Source organism: Oncorhynchus gorbuscha, linkage group LG05, assembly GCF_021184085.1.
Source record: "Oncorhynchus gorbuscha isolate QuinsamMale2020 ecotype Even-year linkage group LG05, OgorEven_v1.0, whole genome shotgun sequence".
Classification (NCBI taxonomy): Eukaryota; Metazoa; Chordata; class Actinopteri; order Salmoniformes; family Salmonidae; genus Oncorhynchus; species Oncorhynchus gorbuscha.
Window position 1 is genome coordinate 38,526,818 of NC_060177.1, and position 10,888 is coordinate 38,537,705.

The 10,888-nt window shown below is 43.4% G+C and overlaps 1 protein-coding gene across 5 annotated transcripts in view; it reads right to left on the reverse strand.

The window, feature by feature from the left end:
* LOC124035927 (serine/threonine-protein kinase BRSK2-like) overlaps positions 1-10,888 on the reverse strand; it is a 183,735-nt gene that overhangs the window by 73,994 nt on the left and 98,853 nt on the right. Inside the window, exon 1 of one of the 5 annotated variants that reach the window (XM_046349854.1) lies at positions 1,039-1,189. The exons of the other annotated variants lie outside the window; for them this stretch is intronic. The gene's annotated coding sequence lies outside the window, so the exon portion shown is untranslated. Of the gene's footprint in view, positions 1-1,038; positions 1,190-10,888 lie in introns of those variants that run through there. 5 annotated transcript variants of the gene reach the window in all.

The following is a 10,888-nucleotide window of genomic DNA, read 5'->3' on the forward strand; positions in this document are numbered from 1 at the left end:
GGTGGTGGAGTTGCTATTTACACAAATAATTGTGTTTCTGTGTCTCTGTTAAAGGCTACCTCCAGTCCTAAACCATTTGAATTGATTCTTCAGTTGGGCTCAAACTCAACAATACCAGTTATAGGAATCTATCATCCACCCTCCGCCAAGAACGACGTCACTGATTGCCATTTTTACTACCCCAGAGGTGTTGACGCAGGATGCTGACTGTTTAAAGGATTTTTGTACTAATCTAAATTTGACCCAGCTGATTACAAAGCCTACTCGTCCAAACTTAAAGGACCCTATAAAATCGACTTTGATTGACCTCATACTTACAAATAAAAATCAAATCAAATTTTGTTGGACACATACACGTGTTTAGCAGATGTTATTGCGGATGTAGCGAAATGTTTGTGTTTCTAGCTCCAACAATGCAGTAATATCTAACAAATAATATCTAACAATTTCACAACAATACACACACATCTAAAGTAAAGGAATGGAATTAAGAATATATAAATATTTGGACGAGCAATGTCCGCGACATGGTTGGTTTTCTATTTATAATCCGTGATTGTCTGTAGACCCTGCCACATACGTCTCATGTCTGAGCCGTTGAATTGCGATTGATAGAACTTCGGTAACGTTTTCCTCAAATTTGCTTTGTTCAAATCCCCAGCTACACTAAATGCGGCCTCAGAATAAGTGGTTTCCAGTTCCAGTATCGTTCTTTCAGGGCTATCGTGGTATAGGCTTGAGGGGGAATATACACGGCTGTGACTAAAACTGAAGAGAATTCTCCTGTGAGGTACAAAACGGTCAACATTTTACTGTGAGGTATTCTAGGTCGGTTGAACAAAAGGACTTGCGTTTCTGTATGCTATCACAATCACACCATGAGTAGTTAATCATGAAACATACACCACCGTCTTTCTTCTTACGAGACACAGTTCTTTACACCTGTCTGTGCAATGTACTGAGAACCCAGATGGCTGTATGGACGGGGACAGTATATCTCGAGATAGCCATGACGTCTCTCTGGAAGGAGATCCTCACCTTACTTTATTGTCCAGAGACTGAAGAGACTGAACATTAGCGAGTGATATACTTGGAAGCGGTGGACGGTGTGCACGCCGCTCGAGTCGGACTAGAAGTCCACTCCGAATACCTCTTCTCCGCCGGCGGCATCTTGGAGCAGCCTCTGGGATAAGTTCAATTTCCCTGGGGGGGTACGAACAAAGGATCCAATTGGGGAAAGTCGTATTCCTGGTCGTAATGCTGGTGAGTTACCGCCTCTCTGATATCCAAAACTTCTTTCTGCCTGTATGTAATAACACAAAAAAACATTCTGGGCTAATAATGTAAAAAATAACACACAAAAAAACGATATACTGCAAAGTTGCAGAGGAGCAGAGCTTCCATGTCTGTCGGTACCATGTCTCTCACCATTATAATCAGTTGGTATAAAACAATGTGCCACTCAGGCTGATAAGATGTGATTGGTGGACTATAGTAGGCCTAGTCCCAGTCCCAGCATCTCAGGCTCTGATTGGTTGAGACGGCCTGTGGATTCCAGAGGGAATTGTGGGTAGTGTAGTTGGCTGTGGATGAATGTAGTACCTGATTGGGCTAATCAGTGCTAACGAGACAGAGCGCGTCAAAGGCGTAAGTGGCATCCCCCTGTGAGGAGTGTGAGAGTGTGTGTGTGAGTGTGTTTGTGTGTCATGTGTCATACCCATTTCTTTAGTGGAGCTGAAGGAGTGCAGATGTTCTCTCTTCCCCTCTCGCTGCATCCTTCCCTCTTTCTTTCCCTATTCCCTCGTCCCTCTCTATCATTAGTCGAACAGACTGTTAGTATTCAGTGAAAACAGAATCATCTAAGAATCAGAGACAGCATGAGAGTCATCATTTTATACACATATACATATATATATATATTTGGATGATCTAAGTCCACAACAATGCTCAAACTGCATCAGGAGACCACTTTTGAGGTCTGGAAAAAATGTAAGAAATGTAGATTTTGGGGTGTAGTTACCCTTTAATGCAGGTGGAACCAGCAAGAGACCGTTGGTTAGCGATGTTTCTGCTTTCACTCTTGTAATTGCAAAGCTTTCAAAACAAAATGCCCACTGGATTGATGCAACTCCTCATGATATCATTCTGCCAGGTCGGCATAGGCTACTTGATCCCATTCAAAGATACTAGTCAAATCCCTGGTAATAATGTGTTAATAAAGCACTGCTGTTTTTACAGTCACCTCCATTACCACCAATGATCTCACTTATCTCATGGATTTAGCTCCTGTCTCTATGCATTAACTCTGAGGGATTAAGACATGTTCATTGTCACCAACACAAAGTCATTAAGAAAAAAATCCACATGCAAAACTAGACACAGATATGCAAAACCATTCACAATGCACTCTCATACGCATCTAAACAATTAGATAGATGTGTACGAGAGTGCAGTGTGAATGGTTTTGCATATCTGTGTCTAGTTTTGCATAACGGTAGGCACAATGCAGATCTACACAAAACTCTCTCTCTCTCGCACGCACGTGCACGCGCACACACACGCACTGCAATCAGTGTCTCACATGTGTTAATTGATTGGTAATGTGTAGGCTCTTCCTCTCTACCACTAGCAGTGTTCTGAGCACTGGGATCAATGGGAAATTCTTACACAGGAAGTCTGTAATCTCCCTAACACAGCCCACCAACTCCCTACGCATGAAATGTGCATGTGCGCACGCACACACACACACACACACAATAACTGAGACAAATGTATAGAGAGGTCTTCATCAATTGATTGATGGTGCTGTGAGAGCCCCTGAGAGAAGATCTGCTCACCCACCCATTCACCATCTCCACAGAGGGACTGGTCCTGAACAGCTGTGTGTCTGCAGCAGTATCAGTGTGTGTGTTTGTGTGTCTTCGTGCATGTGTGCTTGAGTGTGTGCGTGCGTGTGCCTGTGTGTGTGTGTGTGTGGGTGTAAGTATGTGGTCAGAGGATATTTACAGACAGCCCTGTAATACAACTAGTGATCTCTAGAGATTAAAGTTACACTGAGGACCAGTAATGTGTTCATTAGTGGGCCCTGAGGACTACTAACGATGTAGTATCAATTACTTATGTGGGAAGAGATAAAAGATGGATGAATGCCTTCCTCCTGATTTACAGAATAATTGAGATGTGGTGTCAATGGCCCTGCTCTTCAGAGAAGTATTCTACAGTGTGATGGACAAAGACTAAGGTCATACGTTGAAGAGTGTGTGGGTTCAAGGTGAGTCAATAACACTTTCACAGATCCTCAACAACACACATCATTGAATCAAACAGGCTGCTCCTCGGTCAACACAGTGTCAATGACCAGATCATTCTACTGGCTATCCTACGACAGAGGAATACACACACACACACACACACACACTCACTCACACCCTCTCTCGCTCACACAAAGATGTCAGAGGAAGGCCAAACTGACCGACATTCATCTCCCTGCATCCTATGAAAGTTACTCAGGGGCAAACACACACAACACACATAGGGCGGGCACACACACAGACCCATCCAATAATCACACCATCCATCCTCTCCTGACAAATCAATGGCCTAGCTCTGCGTGGGCTTGAGCATTCTTAATGAGTTATCAGGATTGATTGGGGAGACGCTCGTTTGAAGCTCTTCCAAATCCCACGTTAATTGAAATGCGATACGGAGCTGAGGGCCATGGAGAGGGAAGTCAATTGGAACATCCGCTCAGAAATCAAACTACCATCTGTTGCTGTGATAACAAGGGCTGAGTCCGAAAACATAACTAACTGTCAAATCCTTGCTTCCCCAGTCCTTTTTTCCTCAATTTTTATCAAAGCACATTGGAGGAGAGGATCCAAGGTCCCTCCCCTGGACCTCCTTCTCCAATGAGCTTTGAGAGGACAGCCTACTGTAAGAGTATAGAGAGAGAGGATGGGGTGTTTAGTTTTGAATGAGGCGACGAGCTGAGGACTGCAATCCAAGTCATGCTGTGTTGGCGTGATGTGAGTTGGCTGGAGGATGTTCCAGGAAGACATTGGAAATAGTGGGTATTTGATGCAGTCACGCAACACTCATTCAGATAGAAGACCACCATATGATTGGCACAACATAGTGTCATGTTAACCTCTTGAACCTCTGGGGCAGTATATTTCATTTTTGGATGAAAAGATGCTCGACTATGCGTATAATTGACAGCTTTGGAAAGAAAACACTCTGACGTTTCCAAAACTTCAAATATATTGTCTGTGAGTGCCACAGAACTAATGCTACAGGCGAAATCAAGATGAAATTTCAAACAGGAAAAGAGCCAGATTTTTGAGGCGCTGTGTTCCAATGTCTCCTTATATGGCTGTGAATGCGCAAGGAATGAGCCTACACTTTCTGTCGTTTCCCCAAGGTGTTTGCAGCATTGTGACGTATTTCTTAGGCATATCATTGGAAAATTGACCATAAGAGACTACATTTACCAGGTGACTGCTCGGTGTCCTCCGTATTGCGTAATCTCCAGGTGCGTGCATTTTTCCATTTTGAACAGAGGAGAAACCAAACTGCCACGAGTGACTTATCATCGAATAGATATGTGAAAAACACCTTGAGGATTGATTCTAAACAACGTTTGCCATTTCTGTCGATATTATGGAGTTAATTTGGAAAAAAGTTTGCGTTGTAATGACTGAATTTTCTGTTTTTTTTCTTAGCCAAACATGATGAACAAAACGGAGCGATTTCTTCTGCACAAATAATATTTTGGGAAAAACTGAACATTTGCTATCTAACTGAGAGTCTCCTCATTGAAAACATCCGAAGTTCTTCAAAGTTAAATTATTTTATTTGAATGCTTTTCTTGTTTTTGTGAAAATGTTGCCTGCTGAATGCTAGGCTTAATGCTTTGCCAGCTATCAATATTCTTACACAAATGCTTGTGTAGCTATGGTTGAAAAGCATTTTTTGATAATCTGAGATGACAGTGTTGTTAACAAAAGGCTAAGCTTGTGAGCCAATATATTTATTTAATTTCATTTGCGATTTTCATGAATAGTTAACGTTGCGTTATGGTAATGAGCTTGAGGCTATAATTACGCTACCGGATACGGGATTGCTCGTCGCAACAGGTTAAACAATCACTGATAGGAATCCCTCGTTGAAAGCGTTGGATTCTTTATTACGGTTTGACAGGTATGTTTCCTTCTGGTTTCCAATCAAAGTGATTCTATGCAAATACCGTATATGAAATAAAAAAGACTCATAGTTAGTTAGTCTGCACTCTGTAACTCCAAGGTCTCCTCGTGGTGTGTAAATGATAACTAGCCAGGGCTGGGGAGAGAGCATATGAAGGCCATTCATTCTCATATGAGAGTTCTGGAGGTGACGGGCTAGCTGAGCGTCTCCCCTGTTCCCAGCCACAATGATGATGACTACATCACACAGAATACATTATAGCATAATCATACAGAGAGAGAGAGAAAAATGTAGAAAAGGAGGGGGGAGGGCGTTCAGAGAGATAGAGAAAGATTGCAAGATAGCACGAGAGAGAGATAGAGAAAGGGGAGGGAGGGAGGAATAGAGGCATTATAAATGCTATAATATGACATCTAAAATGTCTCTAGTCCTTTGGAACCTTTGTGTTTATTGTGAATTTTTTATTGTTTATTTCACTTTTGTTTATTATCTATTTCATTTGCTTTGGCAACGTAAACATATGTTTCCCATTCCAATAAAGCTGTTGATTTGAATTGAATTGAGGAAGAGAGAGAGAGAAAGAGAGAGAGGGGAAGTGATGGTGCTGTCTTGGTGATGTCAGGGTAAGCAGATTAAGGTCAGCTGTGATTCATCAAGAAATGGCAGATGCTTTCTTCTGTGGCAGACAGACGGCTCTGTATTCTTTAATTTCATCCCCCTTTTTCCCTTTAGCCTCATCACACGGTAACCCCTTCCACCAGCGCCATCTCTCTCAAGGGCTCAGACATAAACAAACGCACAAGCATGCACGCACGCATGTATGCATGCACGCACACACACACGATACAGACCCCTAAGCTGTAAATGCATATAAACAGTCACACACATACGCAAACACAAACACACACACACACAAAAAAAACACTCAGTGGTGTCAACACAATTAACCAAGTATGGACACCATTAACTAAATCAGCCACTCGTTGAGAGCAGTGATGACGCCGGCAGAGATGGTCGCCTCGCTTCAAGTCCTTAGGAAACTATGCAGTACTTTGTTTTTTTAAATCTATTGTTTCTTACATTGTTAGCCCAGAAAATCTTGAGTGTTATTACCCTTTTATAACTAGGGGGCAGTATTTTCATTTTTGGATAAAAAACATTCCCGTTTTAAATATTTTGTCACGACAAGATGCTCGACTATGCATATAATTGACAGCTTTGGATAGAAAACACTCTGACATTTCCAAAACTGCAAAGATATTGTCTGTGAGTGCAACAGAACTGATGTTTCAGGCAAAACCCAGATAAAAATCCAATCAGGAAGTGCCGCATTTTTTAAAACCGCCTCATGCCAATGACACCTTATATGGATGTGAATGAGCTACGAATGAGCTTACATTTTCTACGTATTCCCCAAGGTGTCTACAGCATTGTGACGTCTTTTTACGCATTTATGTTGAAGAATAGCCGTAAGGGACCACATTTAGCAAGTGGTCACATGATGGCTCCCGCAGAAAATCTTGCGTAAAGTACACAAGTAGCCATTTTTCCAATCGCTTCTTATAAGAAACCAATTGTCCAGGTGGATATTTTATCGAATTGTTATGTGAAAAACACCTTGAGAATTGATTCTAAACAACGTTTGCCATGTTTCTGTCGATATTATGGAGCTAATTTGGAAAAAACTGAGCTATTTCGCCTACAAAAATAATATTTTTGGAAAAATGAACATTTGCTATCTAACTGGGAGTCTCCTAAGTGAAAATATCCGAAGTTCTTCAAAGGTAAATGATTTAATTTGATTGCTTTTCTTATTTTCGTGAAAATGTTGCCTGCTGGTAGCAGAGCCTAGCCATAACATTATGCCATGATAAACTGACACAAATGCTTGTCTAGCGTTGGCTGTAAAGCATATTTTGAAAATCTGAGATGACAGTGTGATTAACAAAAGGCTAAGCTGTGTCTCAATATATTTCATTTGTGATTTTCATGAACAGGAACATTTCCTAGGGGTATTTATGTCCGCTGCGTTATGCTAATTAGTTTGAGGCTATCATTACGCTCCCGCATGCGGGTTTAAGAGTCATGAGAAGTTAAATACAGCCGCAAAGAACTATTGGATATCAGAGCGAAGTCAATTTACCAATATTACGGTCAGGAAGACGACTTTCCCGAAGTGGATCCTTTGTTCACACCACCACCCAGGGCTTTGGATCTGATTCCAGAGGCCGACCCAAAACCACGTCGCCACAGAAGAGGTAGACGGAGCGGCCTCCTGGTCAGACTTCATAGGCGTGCACACCACCCACCGCTTCCAAGTACATTACTTGCCAATGTCCAGTCTCTAGATAACAAGGTAGATGAAATTAGGGCAACATTCTCTGTTACACAGAAGGGATATGTTGTCGGAGTTGGTACAGCCACCGGGAATCTTTATGTGTCGTGCCAACAGAAATAAACATCTCTCTGGGAAGAAGAAGGGCGGGAGTGTATGCTTCACGATTAACGACTCATTGTGTAATTGTAAACAATATACAGGAACTCAAGTCATTTTGTTCACCTGACCTAGAATTCCTCACAATCAAATGTTGAACATATTATCTGCCAAGAGAATTCTCGTTGGTTATTGTCACAGCTGTGTATATCCCCTCTCAAGCCGGTACAATGAGGGCCCTCAAGGAACTTTACTGGACTCTATGCAAACCTTAGAGGCTGCATTTATTGTCGTTGGGGATTTTAACAAACCAAATTTGAGAACAAGGCTACCAAAATCCTATCAGCATATTAATTATAGCACTGGTGCGGGCAATACACCAGATCACTGCTACTCTAACTTCCGTGATGCCCTCCCTTTGGCAAATCTGACCACAACTCCATTTTGGTCCTATTGTCCTATAGGCAGAAACTCAAACAGGATGTACCCGTGACGAGAACTATTCAACGCTCGTCTGACCAATCGGAATCCACGCTTCAAAATAATTTTCACTGTGAAATGTTCCAGGCAGCCTCAGAGAATAATATCGATTTACGCTGATTTCGTGAGTGAGTTTATAAGGAAGTGCATTGGAGATGTTGTACACACTGTAACTATTAAAACCTACCCTAACCAGAAACTGTGGATCGATGGCAGCATTCGCGCAAAACTGAAAGCGCGAACCACCGCATTTAACCATGGAAAGGTGACAGGGAATATGGATGAATACAAACAGTGTAGTTATTCCCTCCGAAAAGGCATTCAAACAAGCAAAATGTCAGTACAGGGACAAAGTGGAGTCGCAATTCAACGGCTCAGACATGAGACATATGTGGCAGGGTCTACAGACAATCATGGACTACAAAAAGAAAACCAGCCACGTCACGGAAACCAACATCTTGCTTCCAATTAAACTAAACACCTTTTTTGCCCGCTTTGAGGATAATACAGTGCCATCGACGCGGGCCACTACCAAGGACTGCGGGCCCTCCCTCCCCTTCTCCGTGGCCAAAGTGAGTAAGACATTTAAACGTGTTAACTCTCGCAAGGCTGCCGGCCCAAACGGCATCCTAGCCTCGTCCTCAGAGCAAGCACAGATCAGCTGGCTGGTGTGTTATTTGACATATTCAATCTCTCCCTATCCCAGTCTGCTGTTCCCACATGCTTCAAGATGGCCACCATTGTTCCTGTACCCAAGAAAGCAAAGGTAACTGAACTAAATGACTATCGTCCCATAGCACTCACTTCTGTCATCATGAAGTGCTTTGAGAGACTAGTCCAGGATCATATCACCTCCACCTTACCTGCCACCCTACACCCAATTCAATTTGCATACCACCCCAATTGGTCCACAGATGATGCAATCGCCATCGCACTGCACACTGCCCTATCCCATCTGGACAAGAGGAATAGCTATGTAAGAATGCTGTTCATTGACTACAGCTCAGCATTCAACACCATAGTACCCTCCAAGCTCATCATTGAGTTTGAGGCCATGGGTCTGAACTCTGCCCTTTGCAAATGGGTCCTGGACTTTCTGACGGGCCGCCTCCAGGTACTGAAGTTAGGAAACAATATCTCCACTTCACTGATCCTCAACACTGGGGATCCACAAGGTTGCGTGCTCAGCCACCTCCTGTACTGCTTGGTCACCCACGACTGCATGGCCATGCACACCTCCAACTCATCAAGTTTGCAGACAACACAACAGTAGTGGGCTTGATTTACCAACAATGACGAGTGGGCACTCGGTGTGTGGTGTCAGGAAAACAACCTCTCACTCAATGTCAACAAAACAAAGGAAATTATCAGGAAACAGCAGAGGGAGCGCCCCCCTATCCACATCGATGGGATAGCAGTGGAGAAGGTGGAACATTTTAAGTTCCTTGGCGTACACATCAAGGACAAACTGAAATGGTCCATGAACGCAACTCAAACTCAGGAGGCTGAAGAAATTTGTCTTGTCACCTAAAACACTCACAAACCTCTACAGATGCACAATTGAGAGCATCCTGTCGGGCTGTAAAACCGCCTGATACGGCAACTGCACTGCCCACAACCGCAAGGCTCTCCAGAGGGTGGTGCGGTCTGCCCAAAGCATTTACCGGGGGCAAACCAGCTGCCCTCTAGGACACCTACAGCACCCGATGTCACAGGAAGGCCAAAAAGATCATCAAGGACATCAACCACAAAAGCCACGACCTGTTCTCCCCACTATCATCTAGAAGCCAAGGTCAGTATAGGTGCATCAAAGCTGGGACCGAGAGACTAAAAACAGCTTCTATCTACAGGCCATCAGACTCAAGAGAATCTCTCCAGTGGCTTCTCCTATTATATATAAACACATACATCCCCCCTCTCTCTGTCTCACACAACCAATTTTCTGCTATCATGTCATATTTTCAACATTTATCTGGTCTCACCAGGTGGTCCTCTAACAGCCCCTAGCCCCCCTATCCTCATCCCTGCCACCATCCCTCCATTCTCCACACCCCATCCATCTCTACCACCTTGACTGTCTCCCTTTCCCTCCCTCCCGTCTCCACCATCTTGCTGGCTTAGAAATGTGAGGACTTAAGACTGGATGCCAGAGCCCTTGCTGGGGCTAGGGACAACACACACACACACACACACACACACACACACACACACACACACACACACACACACACACACACACACACACACACACACACACACACACACACACACACACACACACACACACACACACACACACACACACACACACACACACACATAAAATACTCTCGACACTGTACAGTAAGTGTTTGTGCATGTCCGTGTGCCTGTGCCCACACCTGTGTGGAACATCAATGGACATCCACAACTCTTTGTATGTTCTAACCCCACAGCTTGTGTCACTGGTGAAGTGAAGCGTCATTATACAACAAGATTTGTCCAGGGGGGCAAGAGTAAATGTCTATGGGTGAAGTGAAAGTAGGTAAGGTTGAAGGTTTGGAAAAGGGTTCAAACGGAAATGTAACCCGCAATCCTCAGAGTCGTAGCTCGCGGTTTAAGCCCTTCCTCTATCCCAATCCGTCTAATACCGCAGTGGATCTGGTGTGACCTGGCTGCAATATATTACCGCTATATTCATAGACCAGAGTAGGAAGTTCTACTATGGAGTGAGATTAGATTATTGTAAATGTATAGACCATTATGTTGTATAATTTGCAATGATTATGAGTC